Source organism: Mustela nigripes, chromosome X (genome assembly GCF_022355385.1).
Source record: "Mustela nigripes isolate SB6536 chromosome X, MUSNIG.SB6536, whole genome shotgun sequence".
NCBI lineage: Eukaryota > Metazoa > Chordata > Mammalia > Carnivora > Mustelidae > Mustela > Mustela nigripes.
The window spans coordinates 32,579,834-32,596,403 of record NC_081575.1 but is presented as its reverse complement, the minus strand read 5'-3'; positions in this window follow the sequence as shown (position 1 = coordinate 32,596,403).

The window sequence follows — 16,570 nt, the reverse complement described above, 5'->3', positions numbered from 1 at the left end:
TGGATTGACCTGCCATTCCGTTCCTGACTCATGACTTTGTTTCCCATTTTTGATGCTGTTCCTGGCCTTGGGACTTGTCACTGTGTATCATGCTTGATTCTCTAAGGACTTTTTGGCTTACCTCTCTGAATCTTTTATTTCAGGATAGTTCAGGTAAGGCAACTTGATCTAGCTCTGGTACTCACGACTCACATTCTGGCGAGGCTATTCCTGGTTCCTGGGAAATGGAAATAGGGCATTTCAGAATTCAGACATCAGGCAATAAAGAGCCCTCTCAGGAAGTACTTCAAAATTTATTTGTTCCTTTGACATGTATATATTAAGCAGCTGATTTGTGTCAGGAACTCTGCTCTGATAAAGCTATAGTCTGGCGAGAGAGAGCAACATTAATTTTTAAAAACACAAACAAATGTAACCTGACAATGATGACAAGAACCATGAAAAGAAATAGGTCAATGCTTGACGGAGGAAGATTGGCTGGTGGTGGTGGAAGATGGTTACTTTAAATAGGGTATTTAAGAAACTGCTCTCTAAAGAATTGTCACTTAGGGGCGTCTGGGTGACGCAGTCGGTTAAGCGTCCAACTCTTCGTTTCCGCTCAGGTCGTGATCTCCGGGTCGTGAGATTGAACCCTGCCCTGGGCTCTGTGCTCTGTGCCCAGCAGGGAGTGGGCTTGAGATTCTTTCTCTCTCTTTCCCTCTGCCCCTCCCCTTGCCCCCGTGTTCACGCGCTTTCACTCTCATAGATAAATAAATCTTTAAAAAAAAATAAAGAATTGTCACTTAAACAGATCTGTGAGATAGGTGAGAGCCAGTCATGCAAAGATTTATGTGGAGAAAGAGCATTCTAAAGTCTTAAAGGACAACACAGGCAGCAACCTCTTTGACCTCAGCTGTAGCAACTTCTTACTAGACACGTCTCTGGAAGCAAAGGAAACAAAAGCAAAAATGAACTACTGGGACTTCATCGAGATAAAAAGCTTCTGCCCAGCAAAGGAAACCATCAGCAAAACTAACACACAGCCTATGGAACAGGAGAAGATATTTGCAAGTGGCATATCTGATAAAGGGTTAATATCCAGAATCTATAGAGCTTATAAAACTCCATCCCCCAAAACAAATAATCTAGTTAAAAATGGGCAGAAGACATGAATAGACATTTTTCTGAAGAAGACATCCAGATGGCCAACAGACACATGAAAAGATTCTCAGCATCACTTGGCATCAGGAAATTACAAATCAAAACTACAATGAGATACCACCTCCCACCAGTCAGAATGGCTCAAAGAAACACAGGAAACAACCGATGTTGGTAAAGTTGGGAAGAAAGGGGAGCCCTCCTACACTGTTGGTGGGAATGCAAGCTGGGGCAGCCATTCTGGAAAACAGTATGGAGATTCCTCAAAAAGTTAAAAATAAGACTATGCTAGGACCCAGGAGTTGCACTACTAGGTATTTACCCAAAAGATACAAAAATACTGATAGATAGGGGACACATGCATCCCAATGCTTACAGCAGCATCTTCAACAATAGCCAAATTATAGAAAGAGTCCAAATATCCATCCACTGATGAATGGATAAAGAGGTGGTACACACACACACACACACACACACATCACACATGCACAATGAAATATTACTCAGCCATCAAAAGAATGAAATCTCGCCATTTGCAATGATGTGGATGGAGCTAGAGAGTATTATGCTTAGCAAAATAAGTCTATCAGAGCAAGACAAATACTATATGATTTTGCTCTTATGTGGAATTTAAGAAAAAAAGAACAGATGGACATGGGGAAAAAGAGGAAGGCAAACTGTAAGAGACTCTTAACTATAGAGAACAAACTGAGGGCTGCTGGAGGGAAGGTGGGTGGCAGGATGGGCTAAATGGGTGATGGATATTAAGGAGGGCACTTCTTGTAATGAGCACTGGGTGTTGTATGTAAGTGATGAATCACTAAATTCTACTCCTGAAACCAATATTGCACTGTATGTTAACTAACTTGAATTTAAATCAAAACTTGAAACAAAAACAAAAAACAGCATTCTAGCCCAAGGAACAGCAAGTGCAAAAAGTTCTAAGGTAGTGAGAAGAACAGAATGGAGCTCTTAGGGTCTAGAGAATTGTAAGGAAGAGAACAATAGCATGAGTTAAGATGGGAGTCATGGGAAGGAGCTCTATCTGTGGTTTGATTTCATGACTGTACGATATCGGAAGCTTCCATGTTCTGTGTTGCTGGGATTCAACTCCCTAGCAGGAGCTTCAGATCAACATCAGGAAGTTCTAGGATTATTCTACACATGAATTTTTTGTGTCTCTTTTAATGAGTCACTTTTCTTTCTTCCCCTCTACATTTTTCTCATTGGAAAATGAGAGCATTGGATTAGACTTTCTTTAAGGCCCCTCTAAATTTTAATGTTCTATGATCCATAAAAATAACTTCCAAAATTCTGACAAAAAGCTCTGATTTATGGGCTAGTTTCAGCTGAACCGCTTCAAACCTTGTGACTTATTTCTGGGAATATAAATCTTAGTGGATCTGTTCTTATGTAGATTTTATATTCTAATGAGTTTTCTCGAAGTTAATTTCAACATATTTTAATTATCTCTGCACTAAGGGATAAGACATAATATTTTTTTCTCCTCAACTACCTTCAAAATGGGGCTTAAGAAAGATTATCTTTTTTAGGAATTTTGAAATTGTGACACTGTGTATATAGATGAATTATTGGAGATGTTTGCATAACAATATTTTATAAATAATGACTGTATTGAGAAATAAGTCACATATCATATAATTCACCTATTTAAGCATACCATCCAATGGATTTTAGTATATTCAAGAATTGTGAGACCAGCACCCCAGTAAAATTTAGAGCGTTTTCATCACCACCACTCCAGAAACCTCATACCCATTTGCATAAATCACAATTTTTTAAAGCCCACTGAGATGTTTAACTTTTAGAAAGTGTCATGAACTAACATTCACAAGGGTGATCTATTCTCTTAGATCTCTGCAACAGCCAATTTTAGAGGATTTGGTTAGTCTCATTTCGCTATGAGCCATGGTATGTAAGTTTAGAATGTAACATCACTAGCAGCACAAAATAAAATAGATTTATCTTGGAAATGGTAAAATCTTTAGTTCTCTGCCTATGCTGGCTACTAAGATGTGTTGCTTTGGTAGATGGCAAAAATCTACATAGCCCATGATTTGACATCACTTGCTGAAGACTGTTTCATTTGTTTGGAGACATTTAGGGAAATTGATAGTCTTAGTTTTACAATATCAGTAAAACCCAAGCTTCTCTTACTTCTTACAGGGATTTTTCTATTATAGCGAGGTCTTATTTTGCTATTGGCCTCTGATCTACCCAGAGTGACAGTTTGGCCACCTTGGGTGAGGGGACAACTTAATTCTAAATTTTGAAAGGTTAGGTCTCAAGTTTCTCCTGCTGTCAGCATTTTATCCATATTGCATATTGTGCTTTGCCTTGGTATGCAGGGCTCTTAATATTTTTGAAACTCTTCCAAGAACATTCATGATAAAGGAAATTAAAAGAGTATAGTTAGAATATTCTAAAAAAGCATGACAATGTTAAGGGTTTGAGCTCCAGCCAGTGGTCTGTCAGCTAATTACAGTTTTGTCTGTCTAAGCACCCAAATCAGATTCCCCACCTTTGGGTTCTGTTATTTCTACTGGTAAAACTATGAGTAAATAAACTGAATGGACAGAGAATTATACACTACTAGGGTTATTTACAAGTTTTAATAAAAAAAATTTAATTAAAAAATTTTTGAGTGTAGTTGACATACAATGTTACATTAGTTTCAGGTATACAACACAGCAATTGACAAGTCTATACATTATGGTCTCCTCATCACAAGTGTAGTTGCCATCAGTCACCATACAACATGATTACAATGTCATTGGCTATATTTCCTATGTTGTAGCGTTCATCCCTGTGACTTATTCATTCCATAGCTGGAAGCCTGCATCTTCCACTCCCCTTCACCCATTGCACCCATACCCACCCCCTCCCTTCTGGCAACCATCAGTTTGTTGTCTGTATTGACAAGTCTGATTCTGCCTTTTTTGTTTGTCTTGTTTTTTAGATTCCACATGTAAGTGAAAACATATGGTATTTTTCTTTCTCAGTCTGACTTATTTCACTTAACTTCATACCCTCTAGGTCCATCCAAGTTGTCACAAATAGCAGAATCACATCCTTTTTTATGACTATGTAATATTCCATTGTATATACACCACATCTTCTATCGATGGACACTTAGGTTGTGTCCTTATCTTGGCTATTGTAAATGATACTGCAACAAATATAGGGGTTCATATATCTTTTCAAGTTCGTGTTTTTGTTTTTCAGATGTAGATACCCAGTAGTGGAATTATTGGATCACAAGGTATTTCTATTTCTAATTTTTTGAGGAACTTTTGTACCATTTTTCACAGTGGCTGTGCCAATTTACATTCCCACCAACAGTGCACAAGGATTCATTTTTCTCCACATCCTCATCAACACTTGTTATTTCTTCTCTTTTTGATTTTAGCTATTCTGACAGGTATAAAGTGATTATCATGGTGCTTTTGATTTGAATTTTACTTGGAGTATTTTAAAGGGGCCCCAAATTATACCTATCAGCCCATTTGTCAGTTCAAATTTAGTCATAAAGAATGGTCATTGGGAAGGGGGCCCCTAGGTGGCTCAGTCAGTTAACTGTCTGCCTTCAGTTCCGGTCATGAGCCTGGAGTCCTGGAATGGAGCCCTGTATCCAGCTCTCTGCTTGGCGGGGAGTCTGCTTCTCTCTCTCCTTCTGCTGCTTACCCTGCTTGTGCATTTTCTCTCTGTCAAATAACTAAATAAGATATTTAAAAATAAAAACAATTTTTAAAAAAACGCTGAAAAAAAAACCAATAATGGTCATTGGAAGTTTTCCTGGGTGTTTTCTTTCAAGCACATCCCAACAGCAAACTTATTCCAGCGTTTAAAAAAAAAAAAAAGGTACTTCTCAGAGAGGCAGCAACTCGAACGTGCTTTTACTTTACAGTGTTATCTGACATAAAAGACCTTCTTGAATGTTTAAGAGCATCCCTAGGAGAGATGCCGGTGTCTACCCCAGATCTACTGGGAATCAGTAACTGAATTTTTACAAGTACCCGGGTAGTCCATGTACAAATTAAAGTTTGGTAAACACTACAGCAGATGGTCTCTAAAGGTATCTACTAGGCTGAGCAGATCTTCTGGAACTTTAATATAGTAGATCTATAGTGGGGACTGTAATTCTGCATTTATAACAAGAGCCAAGGTGATGTCAATGTTCCTGGTCCACAGGCCATGCTTGAGTAATAATGAGCTGGTCTTTGATTTCCCATGATTCTCTAACAAGAATGTATTATGAAAACTTAAGTACATACCCGTTCATATAAATTCTCTCTTGGCTTGACTTAAAATATATCTAACATGAATATGTGCTGAAGCCCATCTTCAGTGTTACCTAGAAGAATCTGTTTGTCCATAATAGAAATGAATTACTTTGTAATGTAATTTATGCTTTTTGAACCATATTTCAATACATGATCTCATTTGATTCCAGAATGCCTGCCCTTACTGTCTCTGCATAGACCGTCTGGGGTTGATCTGGGCCTTGAAATTATAGCAATAGGAGGGCAGATTTATTTGTTCTTAGACTCCAGCCCAAAACACTAAAGCTGGAATGCTGAGCTGGTGACCAGTAAGTAGGCTGGATTTATTTTTCCGGCACCAGAGTTTTCCCAGGGTACTCTGATGGTAAAGAGTGCTTAAAACAAGGACTGTTCTCTTGAGAAATAAATGGGGTTAAAAGAAAAATCCATGTGTTGTGGATATTTAGTCTTAAGATATCAAGGTTTAACATTTCTGCCCTTTTGCTCTATCACAGTAGAGGCAGAAGAGGAAGAGGGACACTGATTTCATATCTACTAAAGCTTGAAATACGTTAGAAGAGTTCTCCCAGGTGGTTTGGGGTGGTATGATCAGTCATTACTTACCGTTCCTATCTTCTTTTTCACTTCTTAACTACAGTTCTCTAATCAAAATGCAAATAGTAGTCCTCCCTGGAGAGGACTTTTCAAGATGGTGGTGTAGAAAGATCGTCAACTCATCTGCTCTTACGAACACACAAATCTACAGCTACATATGGATAGGAGAGGTGGAGTGTGGTCTAGTGAGAAAAAACTCATCCAAATAAGAAAGAAGTAAAATTGTTGCTATTTCAGATGATATGATACTATATATACAAAAACCTAAAGACTCCATCGTAAAACTTTTAGAACAAGAAATGCATGCATGAATGAATGAATTTAAAGTTTTATTCACCTATTTGATAGAGAGAGAGAGAGCAAGCACACAAGCAGCAGAGCGGCAGGCAGAGGAAGAGGGAGAAACAGGCTCCCCACTGAGCAGGGAGCTCGACATGGGGCTTGATCCCACCTTGGGATCATAACCTGAGCCAAAGGCAGATGCTCAACCAACTCAGCCTCCGAGGCACCCCAATAGATGAATTTAGTAAAGTTTCAGGATACAAAATCAATATCCAGAACTCTGTTGCAATTCAGTACACTAATAATAAACTATCAGAAAGAGAAATTAAAATAACAATCCCATTTACAATGGTATCACAAAAAAATAAAAGCCTAGGAATAAAAATAACCAAAGAGATGAAAGACCTGTACATGGAAAACAGTAAAACACAATAAAAAAATTGAAGAAGACACAAATAAAGGGAATGAAAGTCTGTGCTCATAGATTAGAAGAATTAATGTTGTTAAAACGTCCATACTACCCAAAGCAATGTTCATATTAAATGCAATCCCTATCAAAATATCAATGACATTTTTTACAGAACTAGAACTAATAATTCCAAAATGTGCATCAAGCCACAAAAGGTCTCAAATAGTCAAAACCACCTTGAGAAGGAAAAACGAACATGGAGCTATCATGCTCCATGATTTCAGTCTAGACTACAAAGCTATAGAAATGAAAACAGTATGGTGTCAGCACAGAAGCAGACACATAGATCAATGGAACAGAATAGAGAGCCCAGAAATAAAGCCAGAGAGCTTTAGAAATAAAATAGAGAGCCCAGAAAGAAAGAAATATGGTCAATTAATTTACCATAAAACTAAGAATACACAATGGGGAAAGGATAGTGTCTTCAGTAAATGGTGATGGACCATAAAAATGAATGAAATCTTGCCATCTGCAACAACATGGATGGAGCTAGAGTGTATTAAACTAAGTAAAATAAGTCAGTCAGAGAAAGACAAATACCATATGATCTCACTCATATGTGGAATTTAAGAAGCAAAACAAACAAGCAAAAGGGGTAAAGGAGAGAGCAAGGTAAACCAAGAAACCCACCCTTAGATATAGAAAACAAACTGATAGTTGGGGGATGGGCAATGGATGAAATAGGCGATGGGGATTTAGGAGGGCCCTTGTGATGAGCACTGGGTGTTGTATGGAAGTGTTGAATCACTAAATTGTGCACCTGAAACTAATATTACACTGAATGTTAACTAACTGGATTTTAAATAAAACTTTAAAGAAATGGTGGTGGAAAACAGGACAGCCTCATGCAAAAGAATGAAACTAGCCTACTCTCTTGAACTGTATATGGCAATTAATTCAAAATAAATGAAGAAACAAAACATAGGCAGTAAGGTCCTTGACATTGTTCTTAGAGACTTTTTTGGCAGTGGTGGGGGGGTGGGGGATTTAACTCCAATGGCAAGGAAACAGAAGCAAAAATAAGCAAATGGGACTGCATCAAACTATAAAAAAACTTCTGCACAGCTAAAGAAATCCTCAGCAAAACCAAAAGGCAACCTACTGAATGAGAGAAGATGTTTGCAAATCATATATCCAATAAGGGGTTAATATCCAAAATATATAAAAGACTCATACAACTCATCAACACTAAAACCAACCTAATTTAAAAATAAGTGGAAGATCTGAACAGATACTTTTCCAAAGACATATAGATGGCCAACAGACAGATGCATGAAAAGATGTTCAAAAAAATGTTCACACCATTAATTATTAGGGAAATACAAATTAAAACCACAATAAGCTGTTATTATCCTATATCAGGTAAAATGGTTATTATCAAAACAACAAGAAATAATGAGTGCTGGGAAAAAAAGTGTAGAAAAGGGAGTTCTTTCACACTGTTGGTGGAAATGTAATTTGGTGCAACTACTACAGAAAATATTATGGGGTCTCCTCAAAAATTAAAAGTAGAACTATGGTATGATCCAGATATTTTATTCTGGGTATTTATCTGAGTAATACAAAAACAGTAATTCAAAAAGATATTGTCACCCATATATTCATTACAGCATTATGTACAGTAGTCAAGATATGAATACAATGTGAATGTCTATTAATGGATGAATGGATAAAGAAAATGAGATATATTTATGGACATAAATATCCATATAGAATAATACACAGCCATAAAAAAAGAATGAGATCTTCCCATTTGTGACAACACAGATGGACCTTGAGGGTATTACACTAAGTGAAGTAAGTCAGATAAAGAAAGGCAAATACTGTATGATTTCACTTAAATGTGGGATCTAAAAATAAGACAAATGAAAAAAAAAACAAACAAAACCAAACTCATACAGAAAATAAATTGCTGTTTACCAGAAGGAAATGGAGTCGGGAAGGTGGGTGACACGGGTAGAGGTTCAATTTTATTGTGTTGGATGATAACTAGATTTATGGTATTGATCACTTTGTAGTATATACAAATATCTGGTCTATTTGTTTTCTGATGATTTGTGTATATTTCTTGTTTTCATTCCTATATTATAAGCTGGCAGAGGAATGAGGATAATGTCTTAATTATCATTATCCCCCAGTCAAATCTGACTCTTCACTGATTCCATAAATGTATATCAGTAGAAATTCTTATCTAAACACTTTGTTCACCTGCTGCTGAAGAAGTGCACAGCTCACTCACTAAAATAATTTACATGAATACTTGTAAGATCAAAACTTCTCTGCTAAAGACCCAAGATTTGATATGAGTTGGGATGAAATTCTGAGTTCATTGACAAGTTGTTAGACCTGTAGAGCCGAAAGTAATTCATTAGCACCTGAGGTCTATAAACTTTGATTTAGATAGAAGAAATGTATCCTAAAGGCATTAAATGGCTAAAAGTAGAGATAATAAAATGTGTTTGCTGAGGAGCTAGAGTTTGCATTTAGTTATTTTTGTTTAAACAATTTATCTTGGAGGATTTCAAACACATCCAAAAGTCAAGATAGTTATATTATGATCTCCCATGTACCCATTATTCAGCTTTGATAATGATCAAACATGGGTTAATATTGTATTATCAATACCTCCACCCACTGTCTCCCTCCCCTATTGTTTTGAATCAAAATCCAGACATCATTCCATTTCATCTGCAAATATTTCAGTATGATTTTCTAAGGGATACGAATTTTTAGAAATGCAATCATAGTTATCACACCTAAAAAATTAGCATACTGGAGAATTACAAGAATTTCCTAGTATCATCACACACCCAACAATCATTCAAACTTAGAATTATATAATAAATATCATATATGAGACCCACATTTTATGATTGTTTGATATATTTTCTATGTCTATCTAATCTATGGTTCTCCTTTCCAGTTTTTTAAAAAATTTCTTTTTCTTTAAGATTTTATTTATTTATTTTAGACAGAGAGAGAGAAGGAGAGAGAAAGAGAGCATGAGCAGGGGAGAGCAGCAGAGAGAGAAGCTGGGAGCCTTAGCCAGGAACCTGATTCTGGGATCATGACCTGATCCAAAGGCAGATGCTTAACCGACTGAGCCACCCAGGTGCCTTTCCTTCCCGTTTCTTTCTTTCTTTCTCTCTCTCTTTTTTTCTTTCTTTTCATTGAAATTTATCTACTGAAGAAACTGATTTTTTTTTTTATTCTTTGGAATATTCCCAGTCTGGGTTCTGCTGATTTTATCTTTAAGGTATAGTTTAACACACCCCTTTGTTCTCTGTAGTTTCTGAAGTTCATAAATAGAGCTATAAGTTTAATCAGATTAAATTTTTTTTGGTTAAGAATGCTTCATAACATTTCTGACTATCAGTTCACTAACTATAAAATGGGCTCAACAATAAAATTGACCTCATAGTGTCATTGAGGGGATTAACAACATGTCTATAAAAGCATAGCACAATGTCTCCAACCTAGATGCTCAGAAAAATTAAAAGTAAAAAGCATGGACCTTAGGAAAGAGATTTACATGGTAGATGCTTGGGGGTAGCAGAAACACAACAAATATTTTTCCAGCACCTGTCATGTACCAGACACTGGCCTAGATGCTCAGTGTAACTGATCTGTAAGATAAAATTTGCATATGGTCTCCATGAACTCAGTCTGGTGAAAGACAGACATATTAACCTAGGTATAAATATGGTATGGCAAATGTGGCAGGGACTATGGAGTCCAGTAGATGGGCACCTAATCCAGACTGGGAAGAAAGAAAGGCTTTTGGGAAGAGCTGAGTTTTTGATACATTAATCTCAGGAAACAAACTGAGGGTTCCTGGAGTGGAGTGGATAGGAGGGATGGGGTGGCTGGGTGATGGACATTGGAGAGAATATGTGCTATGGTGAGTGCTGTGAATTATGTAAGACTGATGAATCACAGACCTGTACCCCTGAAACAAATAATACATTATATGTTCATTAAAAAGTTTAAAAAAAAAAGAGGAGAATGGTGTGTTTTTGAAAGGGGTTGGTGTTCCAGTCTAACTGAAGAGCAACCTGAAAGGCAAAGACTAAGGAAGAGAGAAGAGTGAATTTGGGGATCATATAAGAGTTCACTCTAACTAAAGAGAAAAGTTTCTATGAGAAAGTAGCTTGAGAATTCTGAACTTGGTGGGAGGGGTCATGAAGAGTCTTGTAGGTTGAGGCTAAAAAGGCAGTGAGCAGGTCGTATGTTTTAGGCAATGCTAAGGTTTTTTAACATTGTGCTGAAAGCAATGGAGAGTTATTGAAGGATTTTTTTTTTAATTTTTTATTTTTTATAAACATATATTTTTATCCCCAGGGGTACAGGTCTGTGAATCACCAGGTTTACACACTTCACAGCACTCACCAAATCACATACCCTCCCCAATGTCCATAATCCCACCCCCTTCTCCCAAACCCCCTCCCCCCGGCAACCCTCAGTTTGTTGTGAGATTAAGAGTCACTTATGGTTTGTCTCCCTCCCAATCCCATCTTGTTTCATTGATTCTTCTACCCACTTAAGCCTCCATGTTGCATCACCACTTCCTCATATCAGGGAGATCATATGATAGTTGTCTTTCTCTGCTTGACTTATTTCGCTAAGCATGATTCACGAAATATTGAAGGATTTTAAGTAAGAAAATGGCACGAGCAGATTTGGGTTCTAGAAATGTCACTTAGGCTGTGTGGAGAGTGAATTAGTGAGATAACATGATTGGAGGCCCAGAAATCCATTCAGAAGGCTTTGGAGAGAGTCTACAAGAGAAATGCTGGAAATTTAATGTAGGGCAAAGAACAAAATGGGGATGGACAAAAGACTCTGGAGAGGTTCTAGAAATAAGAATTTGTTGAGAAATTGAATGTCACAATGTGGGGTGTTGTGAGAGAGGAGAGTTAACAGATTCCCAGGTTTCTGTCTTAGGTAAATGAATTGAGAAGGATGTCATTCACTCAGGCAGGAAAAGATCTGAAAGAAGGAAGTAGGAGGAAAATATTTGAAAGAACAACAGAAGGATGATGGGTACAGTTTGAATGTGTTAAGAATTCCCCAAGAAACATCCTAGCAGAGATATCTAGAGCTCAGGAGAGCACTCGGGGCTCGAGATAAGGTTTGTTTTTCTTTTCCTCAAACTTTTATATCAAAGTATAACAAACATACAAAAAAGTGCACAGATCTACAGCTGGGTGGATTTTTACAACATAAACACACTTAGGTAATCACCATCCAAATCAACACACAAAACATTTCCAGAGCCCTGAAGCCTCTCTCATACCCTTTTCAAGTCATTTCTTCCAAATTTAATCAGTTTGAACATCCATCATTTTAGATTACATTCATAAACTTTTTAAACTTTATATAAATAAAATCATAGAATATGTATTCTTTTGTGTCTAGCTCCTTTGATAACAATATTACGTCTTTGATAACGATGTACGTCTAAAATATTACATCTAGGAGATTTAGAAACATGGTTGTTTTCTATAGCAGTTTGTGACTTTTCATTGCTGAATAGTTTTTCATTGTTTAAGTACACCACGAATAATTTATCCACTTTATTGTGGCTGGATTTTGGATTATTTCTAATTTGGGGCTCTCTGAATAAGCAACTATGAATATATATCTACCTTGTATTTGGTTGCACATTTGTACACATTTTTATTGGGTAAATACTTAAAAGCAAAACTGGTGGGTCATAAGGTGGGTATTATGCTCAAGTTTAGTAAATACTGCCAATCAGTTTTCAAGAGTTGTCCTGATTTATACTCATTGCTTCAGGATGTATAGAAGAGAAATCTGGAGGAACTAAAGAAATACAGGGAACTACTTTCGTAATGGAAACAATTTACTCAATAAACAACAAAAGAAGTAGACAAAAAATGTAAGAGTATAAAAGACTTGAACGGGGGAGGAGTCAAGATGGCAGAGAAGTAGCAGGCTGAGACTATTTCAGCTAGCCGGAGATCAGCTAGATAGCTTATCTAAAGATTGCAAACACCTGAAAATCCATCGGCAGATCGAAGAGAAGAAGAACAGCAATTCTGGAAACAGAAAAACAACCACTTTCTGAAAGGTAGGACCGGCGGAGAAGTGAATCCAAAGCGACGGGAAGATAGACCCTGGTGGGAGGGGCCGGCTCCCGGCAAGCGGCGGAGCAACTGCGCACAAAATCAGGACTTTTAAAAGTCTGTTCCGCTGAGGGACATCGCTCCAGAGGCTACCCGGGGCAAAGCCCACACGGGGTCAGCGTGGCCTCAGGTCCCGCAGGGTCACAGAAGGATCGGGGGTGTCTGAGTGTCGCAGAGCTTGTGGGTATTGGAACGGGAAAGCCGGCTACAGAGACAGAGCCAACAGTAAGCTCGCTGCTCCGTGTTACCTTGAACCGGTCGCAGGCTCGGTGAGCTCGGAGCGCGGCCGGAGGTCAGGCAGACGGGAGTAACTGGGCGCTGTTCTCTGAGGGCACACTGAGGAGTGGGGCTCCGGGCCAGAGACCAGGAGGCCGCCATTTGTATTCCCGTCCTCCGGAACTCTACGGAAAGTGCTCAGGGAACAAAAGCTCCTGAAAGCAAACCCGAGCGGATTACTCACACTGGGCCCCGAGTAAGGGCGGTGCAATTCCGCCTGGGGCAAAGACACTTGAGAATCACTACAACAGGCCCCTCCCCCAGAAGATCAACAAGAAATCCAGCCGAGACCAAGTTCACCTACCAAGGAGTGGTTTCAATACCAAGGAGAGCAGCAGAATTCCAGAGGAGGAGAAAGGCAAGCACGGAACTCATGGCTTTTTCCCTGTGATTTTTTTTAGTCTTGCAGTTAATTTAATTTTTTTCTTTTTCATTTTTTGTTTTGTTTTCTCGCCTTTGGGTAAAATTTTTTTTAACTGTTACCTTTTTCTTTTTTAATGATTTTTTACTAGTTTATCTAATATATATATTTTTTCTTTTTTATATTTTTCTTAGGTGTTTTCTTTTTTTAAAATTCTTTTCTTTTTTTTTCTTTTTTCTTTTTTTTTCTTTCTTCCTTTTTGAACCTCTTTTTATCCCCTTTCTCCTCCCTCATGATTTGGGATCTCTTCTAATTTGGTAAAAGCATATTTTCCTGGGGCTGTTGCCACCCTTTTAGTATTTTACTTACCCCTTCATATACTCTTATCTGGACAAAATGACAAGACGGAAAAATTCAACACACAAAAAAAAAAAGAACAAGAGGCAGTACCAAAGGCTAAGGACCTAATCAATACAGACATTGGTAATATGTCAGATCTAGAGTTCAGAATGACAATTCTCAAGGTTCTAGCCGGGCTCGAAAAAGGCATGGAAGATATTAGAGAAACCATCTCGAGAGATATAAAAGCCCTTTCTGGAGAAATAAAAGAAATAAAATCTAACCAAGTTGAAATAAAAAAAGCTATTAATGAGGTGCAATCAAAAATGGAGGCTCTCACTGCTAGGATAAATGAGGCAGAAGAAAGAATTAGTGATATAGAAGACCAAATGACAGAGAATAAAGAAGCTGAGCAAAAGAGGGACAAACAGCTACTGGACCACGAGGGGAGAATTCGAGAGATAAGTGACACCATAAGACGAAACAACATTAGAATAATTGGGATTCCAGAAGAAGAAGAAAGAGAGAGAGGAGCAGAAGGTATACTGGAGAGAATTATTGGGGAGAATTTCCCCAATATGGCAAAGGGAACGAGCATCAAAATTCAGGAGGTTCAGAGAATGCCCCTCAAAATCAATAAGAATAGGCCCACACCCCGTCACCTAATAGTAAAATTTACAAGTCTCAATGACAAAGAGAAAATCCTGAAAGCAGCCCGGGAAAAGAAGTCTGTAACATACAATGGTAAAAATATTAGATTGGCAGCTGACTTATCCACAGAGACCTGGCAGGCCAGAAAGAGCTGGCATGATATTTTCAGAGCACTAAAGGAGAAAAACATGCAGCCAAGAATACTATATCCAGCTAGGCTATCATTGAAAATAGAAGGAGAGATTAAAAGCTTCCAGGACAAAGAAAAACTGAAAGAATTTACAAACACCAAACCAGCTCTACAGGAAATCTTGAAAGGGGTCCTCTAAGCAAAGAGAGAGCCTACAAGTGGTAGATCAGAAAGGAACAGAGACCATATACAGTAACAGTCACCTTACAGGCAATACAATGGCACTAAATTCATATCTCTCAATAGTTACCCTGAATGTTAATGGGCTAAATGCCCCTGTCAAAAGACACAGGGTATCAGAATGGATAAAAAAACAAAACCCATCTATATGTTGCCTCCAAGAAACTCATTTTAAGCCCGAAGACACCTCCAGATTTAAAGTGAGGGGGTGGAAAAGAATTTACCATGCTAATGGACATCAGAAGAAAGCAGGAGTGGCAATCCTTATATCAGATCAATTAGATTTTAAGCCAAAGACTATAATAAGAGATGAGGAAGGACACTATATCATACTCAAAGAGTCTGTCCAACAAAAAGATTTAACAATTTTAAATATCTATGCCCCCAACGTGGGAGCAGCCAACTATATACACCAATTAATAACAAAATCAAAGAAACACATCAACAATAATACAATAATAGTAGGGGACTTTACCACTCCCCTCACTGAAATGGACAGATCATCCAAGCAAAAGATCAGCAAGGAAATAAAGGCCTTAAACGACACACTGGACCAGATGGACATCACAGACATATTAAGAACATTTCATCCCAAAGCAACAGAATACACATTCTTCTCTAGTGCACATGGAACATTCTCCAGAATCGATCACATCCTCGGTCCTAAATCAGGACTCAACCGGTATCAAAAGATTGGGATCATTCCCTGCATATTTTCAGACCACAATGCTCTAAAGCTAGAACTCAACCACAAAAAGAAGTTTGAAAAGAACCCAAATACATGGAGACTAAACAGCATCCTTCTAAAGAATGAATGGGTCAACCGGGAAATTAAAGAAGAATTGAAAAAAATCATGGAAACAAATGATAATAAAAATACAACGGTTCAAAATCTGTGGGACACAACAAAGACAGTCCTGAGAGGAAAATATATAGCGGTACAAGCCTTTCTCAAGAAACAAGAAAGGTCTCAGGTACACAACCTAACCCTACACCTAAAGGAGCTGGAGAAAGGACAAGAAAGAAACCCTAAGCCCAGCAGGAGAAGAGAAATCATAAAGATCAGAGCAGAAATCAATGAAATAGAAACCAAAAAAACAATAGAACAAATCAACGAAACTAGGAGCTGGTTCTTTGAAAGAATTAATAAAATTGATAAACCCCTGGCCCGACTTATCAAAAAGAAAAGAGAAAGGACCCAAATAAATAAAATCATGAATGAAAGAGGAGAGATCACAACTAACACCAAAGAAATACAAACTATTATAAGAACATACTATGAGCAACTCTACGCCAATAAATTTGACAATCTGGAAGAAATGGATGCATTCCTAGAAACATATAAACTACCACAACTGAACCAGGAAGAAATAGAAAGCCTGAACAGACCCAGAACCAGTAAGGAGATTGAAACAGTCATTAAAAATCTCCAAACAAACAAATGCCCAGGGCCAGACGGCTTCCCGGGGGAATTCTACCAAACATTTAAGGAAGAACTAATTCCTATTCTCCTGAAACTGTTCCAAAAAATAGAAATGGAAGGAAAACTTCCAAACTCATTTTATGAGGCCAGCATCACCTTGATCCCAAAACCAGACAAGGATCCCACCAAAAAAGAGAGCTATAGACCAATATCCT